We start from the raw sequence: 9764 nt of genomic DNA on the forward strand, positions 1-9764 counted from the left end.
GGGCTCATGGAAATCATTCTCTGTGGACCGGTGTCAGAGCTGTGAAAAATGGGTGCTTGAAATCCAGCAGGAATGTAAGGGTAGAAAAACAAGGTGTTCTAAAAGGGGAGAGATTTTCATAAGATGGAGATAGACTGTGTCCAAAAGGCACCAATAAGAATGATATTGAGGATTTGAGAAATATTTGTTATCAGTGTTGAAAGGAGTTATGAACATTAGGGATTGAACGTTTGTGTTGGATGTAAGCGGCCCCATGGAACATTTAGCACACACACTGCTTAGTTTATGCCAAGCCTTTCCCATCTCACTTCTAGGAACTTTGAGAAACACATTTGCAAGTACCCCGCCTACTGACTGTCTGGAGGAGGTCCCCTAAGCAAAGGGAGAGTCAAAAGTATCGGGCTTCCCTGGTGGCACAGTGGTTGAGAGTCTGCCTGCCGATGCAGGGGACACGGGTTCGTGCCCCAGTCCGGGAAGATCCCACATGCCGTGGAGCGGCTGGGCCCGTGAGCCATGGCCACTGAGCCTATGCATCCGGAGCCTGTGCTCCGTGATGGGAGAGGCCACAACAGTGAGAGGCCCACGTACAGAAAAAAAAAAAAAAAAATTCACATGTCCTTAGGAGGACAGTAAGGTAACCAAAAGCCCATTGGTACCTCATGGTCTCCATGTCCCTCAAGGAATCATTCAGGCTAAGTGACAGGCATGAAAGGAGGCTCCGTAGCAGCCTCCCCAAGGCTGGGACCTTGCCCTCTGGCCAAGCCTTCTGCATTTAGGGTCATCCCCCTGGCATGGCCAGCTCCACTCTCCTCTTCTGGCACCTGGGTCAAGATCTTGTACTCCATGGCTTTCTCAAAAACTTTCCAGTAACTTTTTTCTGCTTTCCTGAAAAACCTAAGCTTTATATGATTACCCTAGTTTGGGGTTCGTGTATGTGGTTTTTTAAAAAAAAAACACAATTTGTATTGATTTTTGTTTGTTTGTTTGTTTGGCTTTTTTTTTTGCGGTACACGGGCCTGTCACTGCTGTGGTCTCTCCCGTTGCAGAGCACAGGCTCCGGACGCGCAGGCTCGCGGCCACGGCTCACGGGCCCAGCCGCTCCGCGGCATGTGCCATCCTCCTGGACTGGGGCACGAACCCGTGTCCCCTGCATCGGCAGGCAGACTCTCAACCACTGCGCCACCAGGTAAGCCCTTGATTTTTATTCTGACTATAAAAGTAGGACATATTACATATAGAAAATTTAGAATAAAAAAAGATACATTTTACTTTTTTAAATGTCAAAAATAATCAATAAAACAAAACTTACCCATGATCTTACTGCTCTGATATAAATACTGTTAACATTCTGGTCCATTACCTTCCATGTGTTTTCCTATTAAGATTTTTACATATTTAATATGAGGTTTTACTTATCATTTTCAACAGATCTATATTATTGTCTGTTTTATCTTGAATATTTTTCCATGACCTGTAAGTATTCTTTATAAACATTGTTTGAAATTGATGCATAATATTTCGTCCTATAATCACCTCACAAGTTGTCTAACAATCCCCTGGTGTTGTCACCAAATTTTTGCTATTTTCAAATGTTACGTTGAACATCTCTCATGATTTAGCTGAAGTGAAAGAAGGTTTCATGTCCCTCCCTCTTTGTCTGATAAATGACAGATCAAAAGTATTTCCCCTCCTAATAGACCCTCTTTGTCCATATTTCAATGTTCTCACAAACACATTCTTTGTGACCCCCACACATACCAATATATCTTTCTGCCCTTTGGAGCAATTTGTCCTTGGCTATGTTTCACTTACACTTCTGAACTAAAGGTAAATGATGAAGTCATGTCTCCAGTCTGAGAGAAGATTCACTTCTAGAATTTGACCCAGTATTTCTAGCTCTGACTCTCTAAGATATAGGGGAAGTTATATCTTACCCAGGGCCTGATGTCTTTCTAAGGACAATTTATAGAAAGCAGTATGCCCTTCTCTAAAAGGTTACCCTTATTCAGGAGTCCCTAGACCAGCCAGAGCTAGAACAAGCTCTGAAATTCATCACAGATATGAAGAATATGTACAGTAGAAACAAAGACTCCCCCAAATTTCCTCTGATTGATAACAAAAGGCTAAGGAGCAAATTAATAGCTGTTGTGAAGCATATAAAAGAAATACGCTACAAGCATGTAGCATGTAGTTAATAATATGTATATGGTAATGCTTAATTGAATCAACATTAGCTGGAAAGAAGGAGTGCAATTATCTGGTCCAGCTCCTTTATTTTGCAAAGGAGGATCCTGAAGACCAGAGAGGTTAGTTGATTTAACAAATGCACAAACAATAATTAAGTATACTTGATTTTATTAATTGACTAACCGTATTTGGTTTTCACTCTTTAGAATAAAAAGAAACACAAACTTTGGCATTTACCTTCCTTTTTTTTTTTTTTTTTTTTTTTTTTTTTTTTAGCGGTACGCGGGCCTTTCACTGTTGTGGCCTCTCCCGTTGCGGAGCACAGGCTCCGGACGCGCAGGCTCGGCGGCCATGGTTCACGGGCCCAGCCGCTCCGCGGCATGTGGGATCTTCCCGGACCAGGGCACAAACCTGTGTCCCCTGCATCGGCAGGCGGACTCTCAACCACTGCGCCACCAGGGAAGCCCGCCTTCCTTTTTTTGACACAATAAAGAAACAAATCATTTCACATTTGCTCTTGAAATTCAATGGCATTCACTTATACTAAGAAGTAGAAATGATAGAGATGAAGTAAGGGACCTTAAATCTATCAATGCATGGAGTACTGAGACCCTCCTACATTTCCCATCCACACGTGCTCTTGAAATTCAAGGACAGATGCTCTGTGGTGAAACAAATGACCTTAATAAATCAACACATATACTGAAGTCCCACCTATAATACAAGGCTCATCAGAGAAAAATATAATACACATGACCAAATTCTATAGGCTGTTTGAAACATAATAGGAATTAAGCCTAGGGGTAAGAGCCTTAAAAAAGAGAAAGAAAAAGAAAAAGACTCTTTTTTGTGATATATTAAGAAATATGTATTTTGGTCTTCATCCTTGGCTCCTAGCAAAAGCTCCTAAAACCTGTGAAATTCCCTAATCGATAAAGATGCTAGGAGTATCTTTTGTTCTAATAGTTGGGTTTTGACCCCAGTTCCCGACACAGAGCTCCTAAATCCCTTGGCATTTCCTGTGTGACAGGAACTTTTTTTTTTTTGTCCTAACGAAGGGACTCTTGGTGGGCTCCTGGAGAGCTTTAGGATGGGAGCTGGCCACAAAAAGATCAAGCCATGATTAGAAGCTTGGAACTTTTAGCTTCACCCCCTATTCTCCAGGGAGGAGAGAAGGGAGGGAGATTGAGTTAAAAATTAATCATGCCTAAGTGATGAAAACTTCATAAAAAATCCCTGAACTACAGGTTCTAGGGAGTTTCTGGGTTGGTGAACACATCACAAGCTGGGAGGGTAGTGCACCCCAATTTCACAGGGACAGAAGCTCCTGCACTTGGAATCTAGAACTCACCCTACATACCTCTTCATCTGGCTGCTCATTTATCATTTCCTTTATTGCATAATAAACTGGTAAGTCTAAGTGTTTTCCTGGGTTCTGTGAGCCACTCTAGCAAATTATTGAACCTGAGGAGGGGGTTGTGGGAACCCAACTTGTAGCCAGTTGGTCAGAAATACAGGTGATAACCTGGGACATGCAGTTGGCTTCTGAAATGGGGGTGGTCTTATGGGACTGAGCCCTTAACCTGTGGGATCTGACACTAACTCCAGGTAAATAGTGTCAGAACTGAATTGAATTGTAGGACAGCCAGCTGATGTGGTGGTGGGGGGGTGGGAATCACACATTTGGGAATTCCAGTGGCTAAAAGCACGGGACTTGAAGTCCCATGGGCTTAGGAGTCAAATCCCAGTTGGGTCACCTTGTAGCCATATAATCTTAGAAAGTCATAATATCAACTCCTCATGTGTAAAATGGGGATCAAAATGCCTCACTCAATAAGTTGTTCACATGTCACACAATGTGTGAATCTCCCCGATAAGATTTAATGAATCTCCACGTCATTCTTATTATAAGGGGCTGAATAAACGTTTGTTGGATCAACCAAAATAGACCACTGAATATGTGTTCCATCTATTTCTGTGGATCGATTTTACTTCATAGCAAGGGTGCCATCAGAATCATTTTAGAAATTAGTCCAGTATTCCTCCTTGCCGGACAATCCTTTAATAATTACACAAACCAGTATAAACTACAAAGTATCACTGAAGAGTCTTCAAGAATCAGAGTGGCCAAGCTAGTCAGTGGGAAGCCCTTGGCAATCTCTAACTCATATAGAGCAAGCCTACCAGGATAATATCTTCTTTGATCTAAATTCCAGCTAGAAGCTTGCCTTTCATTTTAGTTTCTAAGTTTTCCCAAACCTCTGTCTCACAGAGGTTCAAATGCTCACATGGCGATTGTGGGAAAATAATGAGGCCTTAGATTCTCCCTTTGAGGTTTGATTCTACCCCAGGTGTTTGTATGAAAATCTTATTCAAAAAATAGACAAAAATGAAGTCTAAAAAGTCATGCATATTATCACAGGCCTGCAGGACCAAAGCCTGAAAAAAATTAGGCTACCACTAAAAAAAACAAAAAACAAGAAATAACTGCCATACTGATTGACTAAGCCCACCAAGTAAGGAAATATTACAGAAAGATATATTCGCAGGAACAATCTGGGAGGCTTTACCAAGGATTACCTGAAAGAATATGGTGAAAAGTAGCTTAAAACAATTACCTAAAAATCTTTTGACCACTAACAGAGGCAGGCCTATCTCTCCATATGGTAAAAGCAGTTGTTAACATTTCCTGGGGGCTGCCAGCTAGCAGGTATGTGCTAAGCGTCAGGCATGCGTTATCTCCTTCAATCTCCACAACAACCGTAAGAGGTTGCTACTATTAATATCTCCATTTTATAGGTAAGGAAACAGAAGCTTAGAGAGGTTGAGTAATCTACCCACAATCACACAGTAAGTAGCAAAGCAGGGTTTTAAACTAGAGTCCAACGTCATGGGAGAAGTAGACACCATCGCAATCAAATCAACCAACAGCTTGAATCTGTGACTGATAGTGCTGTGGGTAGGAGCATTGTTTCTAAAGAGGCATGTATCCTCTTGATAGACACATCTATGATTCAGCACCAACTTCATACAAATTCAGCAAGAATTCCATAGGACTTGCAAAATCTTCCTCAGTCAGGAGCATGGGATTCTCATACTCCCCTGCTGACCCTATATTCATGGAGACCCAGTCAAGAGGAAAAAACAAATTTTGTGTATTCCTGACATCATCCTAGAGGAATGAATCCTGACGAGACCAGGAATTTGTGTGCTGTCAGCAAGGATACATCACGAGCCCGGACAATGCTGATCTGAGCTTTAGGACGGTTCTATGACAACAAGTTCATCCACTTGGTAATCTGAAAAAAAGCAGAAGGGGAGTGGTAGATTCAGAAAACCTCGATCACTGTCGTTAAAGATTGAGAAAGACTATTGCCAATCAGACTTGGGCAAAACCATGAGGACAGTGTGACAAGGGACAGTCTTAGGACCCAAAAATTTTGTCCTCAAAGAAGTCTACTGTGCTGCTCTCCAGTCCTATTATTCTGGAAATCTAATGGTCTCATGGAGCCACGTTCCTTCAGTCTCATAGAAGACCACCCCCTGCCTTATTGTCGGCATTAAACAAAGGTACCAAGGGCCCTGAGTTGGCTGAGTTTTTAAGTTTTTGAAGCTGCTGGGACATTTTGGATATTTTCTAGAAAGAGGAATGTTAATTAAATATGACTGAGGTTGGGAGGGCAAGGTAAGGAATGTATTTCACTCCACAGCTTGTCTTGAACCTGATTTGACCCTCTTCTATAACCTGGCTTTGCAATTGGTGGAATGGTAAGGAGGCAACCTCTGACCTCTTCAGGAAGTACAATCTTGTCCAGGCCTTGGGAAAACCATCATGCCTGGCTTTCCTCCTTTTGGAAAAAATGTAAGGGGCTTTGTCCCCTCACATGTTTTTTACCACATAACCTACAGGAAATAGGACTGTTAACTTCAACATTGCTTTCAATGGTTTCTCGTGTTACTGGGCGCCCATGGGAACCTTCCCACCCTCCCCCTTCTTGTATCTTCCTCCCCCCTACCCTTTCCAACCATTCCCACACTCATTGAATAAGGAAGGTCAATCTGAATACATCTGTCCCCATCTCTGGAATGCCACAGAGGATTAACAGCTGTTGACCTCTGTTCGGAACACATGATCCTGTTTGTCCCAAAAGTAGCTTGGGTGAACTCCAGATAATATATACAATCTCCACTTCCTATGGGGAATGTAGGGCCAGGAGAGGATATTCCCCACACTTGCTTTATTATAAAGACAACCTGCTTTCAAGTACTGGATCCTATGCCTACTAAGAGTAATATTAATAATTATAAATAGAATTGTACCTAAAATTTTTTAAGCATTTGCTATATGCCAGATATAGTACAAAGTCAGAAGCATCCCAAATTTTTAAGCCTTAATTTTTCCTTTAAGTTTTGGAAAAAAGCAGTACTTTTCTTTCTTTCTGTACTTCCATATCTTAATACACAGACACACACACACACACACTGAAAACCTTTGCTAACCTCCTGTGTGTACAGGCAATAAGATTGAAGATTTTGTGTTTTCTTCTAGAAATATTGGAGGGGAAAAAAAGGAAGTTGAAGAGAAAAAAAAAAAGCTTTGGACTTCCCTGGTGGTGCAGTGGTTAATATCCGCCTGCCAATGCAGGGGACACGGGTTCAAGCCCTGGTCCAGGAAGATCCCACGTGCCGTGGAGCAACTAAGCCCGTGAGCCACAACTACTGAGCCCACAGGCCACAACCACTGAGCCCACGTGCCACAACTACTGAAGCCCGTGCACCTAGAGCCCGTGCTCCTCAACAAGAGAAGCCACCACAATGAGAAGCCCGCAGATCGCAATGAAGAGTAGCCCCTGCTCACTGCAACTAAAGAAAAGCCTGTGCGCAGCAACGAAGCCCCAACGCAGCCAAAAATAAATAAATAAATAAATAAATAATTTTTTTAACAAAGCTGTAACTGGGATGTTACAAAAGCCCAGGAGTAAGAGTAAGGAGCACGAATACAGAGGCTATGGTCCAAGGCAAGTTCTGGACAAATCTAGGATTTGTCTAAAAATCCATCCAGAGACATCCATTAACACTACGGTACATATGATGTCTTTTATACATGATCTTAAGGAAAATTCCAGATTGAACTTGTTCTCACAGCATTTAGCTTCTGTTGTATTATAGGCTGCTTAGAATTGGGGTGACTAAAACCTCATCATTCTCTTCATTGAGGGGTTAGAATCAACATTGGAAACATGGGGAAATCTCATCCATGTCAGGAATCTAACGTACTCTGCTTTTTCATGCTGTTGCTCATTGTATGAAATGTGCCCAGTTTTGCTATACCAAATTGTTACAAAGGACTTTTCTAGAAAAATTGGAATTGTTTAGAGGGCTTCAAAGCAGAACAAACAGAGTAGGAAAATCTAGAATGACCTTGAAAATGCACTCATTCTTCCAAGAAACCTGGATTCAGGGCCAACAATAGGGAAGGCTTTGTTCTACACCCTGGGGAGCCAGGGGAGATGAAAGTGGTACCCATGTTCCCAGGGAACTCAAGTCTGGAAAAATACTGAGGAAGAAGCCCCTAACTTACCAGGAGAGGCTTTCAGGGAAGAGATGCTATGACATGGAGGATAAGCAAAATTGGACAGAGCAGCAAAGGGGAAGAATGGGACTTCCCTTCCAGGCAATGTATACACTATTTGCAAAAGCCTATGGTGCATGGCTTGCTGGGGGAACCAAGGAGCTCAGTGCGGCCGCAGCAAGAAGAACACTGAGGAAGGGCAAGGGAGGTGACAGGCAGTCAGGGCTGGTCAGGCCATGGTGAGAAGTTTGCTCTCTGTACTGAGTATGATGAGGAGACATCACAATATGGGTCCGTGTGCAGGTCAGGGATGTTGTTACCAGTTTAGGAGGCATCAGAATATTGGATCCAGGCTTTCAAATAGGTTTAATCTCTTACATTAACTCCAACTGATCGTTCTCAACTGCCTGAATCACAGCTGAATGGGATTTCTGAGACCTCATACCAGATGGATGGGAGCATGCGAAGGACACGGGGGAGGATAGAAAAGGCTCTCTGACTCCCTGACCAGAATTATAATAAAGCTATGACCGCAGATCAGATTGCAGGCTGCTCTTCCCCACCTGTCCCCTAAATCTTGGCACTTTTCCATTTTGGGGGTTTGAGGTGGCTAATAAATTATGCCCTTCTACTTACTAATTCAGTTCTTTTTTTTTGAATTTTATTTTATTTTTTTATACAGCAGGTTCTTACTAGTTATCTATTTTATACATATTAGTGTATATATGTCAATCCCAATCTCCCAATTCATCCCACCACCACCACCACGCCCCGCCCCGCTCTGCCAGTGGCCCCCCTTGGTGTCCCTATGTTTGTTCTCTACATCTGTGTCTCTATTCCTGCCCTGCAAACCGGTTCATCTGTACCATTTTTCTAGATTCCACATATATGCGTTAATACACGATATTTGTTTTTCTCTTTCTGACTTACTTCACTCTGTATGACAGTCTCTAGATTCATCCACGTCTCTACAAATGACCCAGCTAATTCAGTTCTAAATCAAATAAGAGGGGCTAAGGAAGACAAAGGAGTCACAGCGGTGGAGATGCATATATCACTGATAAAGTACCACTGGAGGATGTGGCTAAGTGTGCAGCCACAACGAGCATCCCAGACTCACACAGACTTACCCACCAGTCATAGGCATTGCTAGAAAACCACAGGCCCTGCCTGCAGGGGCAGAGTCTTTACCATTCAGCTACCGCGATGCCCAGAGCAGAACACAGGCTCCCTGCAGGAAGGCAGGTCCCAAAAGTGGGGACAGGAGGCAGCAGGAGCCAGGGGGAGAGGAGAGGTCAGGGGAAGGTTTGCTTGGAGTGGAGAGACAGAGGGAAGCATGTTTTCATGCTCAGATGTGGAAGACATTGCAGAGAGAAAGACTGAAGAAATAGGAGAGAGAGGATAATCTGTGGGGGAAAAATGGAGATGATAGGAAATAGGCCTAGGACATAAGCTAACACCTTAGCATTAATGAAAAAGGAGAAAACTACTTTGAGACCATCACGTTTGTCTAGCAGAATGGAAGTTACAGGAGTTAGAGATTAACTAACGTGGACCGTGCACGTTTCAACACACGCACATTATCTCATAAAATCCCTGTGTAGGGCTTCCCTGGTGGCGCAGTGGTTGAGAGTCCGCCTGCCGACGCAGGGGACACGGGTTCGTGCCCCGGTCCAGGAAGATCCCACATGCCGTGGAGCGGCTGGGCCCGTGAGCCATGGCCGCTGAGCCTGTGCGTCCAGAGCCTGTGCTCCGCAACGGGAGAGGCCACAACAGTGAGAGGCCCGCGTACTGCAAACAAACAAACAAACAAAATCCCTGTGTAGGAGCCATTATTGTAGGTCCATTTTATGGATGAGAAGACCTGGTAAGTAAGAAAAAAGGACTGAAATACTCTTCTTCCAGCTATGAGACTGTGATCTTGGGAAAGGTGACAAACTCCTTGAGTATGACTCCTTGCTCTGCCATTAAACCACCGCTTCAGGAGGAGCTTCCTCTAGACAGG

Source organism: Mesoplodon mirus, assembly GCF_964341445.2.
Source record: "Mesoplodon mirus genome assembly, chromosome: 8".
Classification (NCBI taxonomy): domain Eukaryota; kingdom Metazoa; phylum Chordata; class Mammalia; order Artiodactyla; family Ziphiidae; genus Mesoplodon; species Mesoplodon mirus.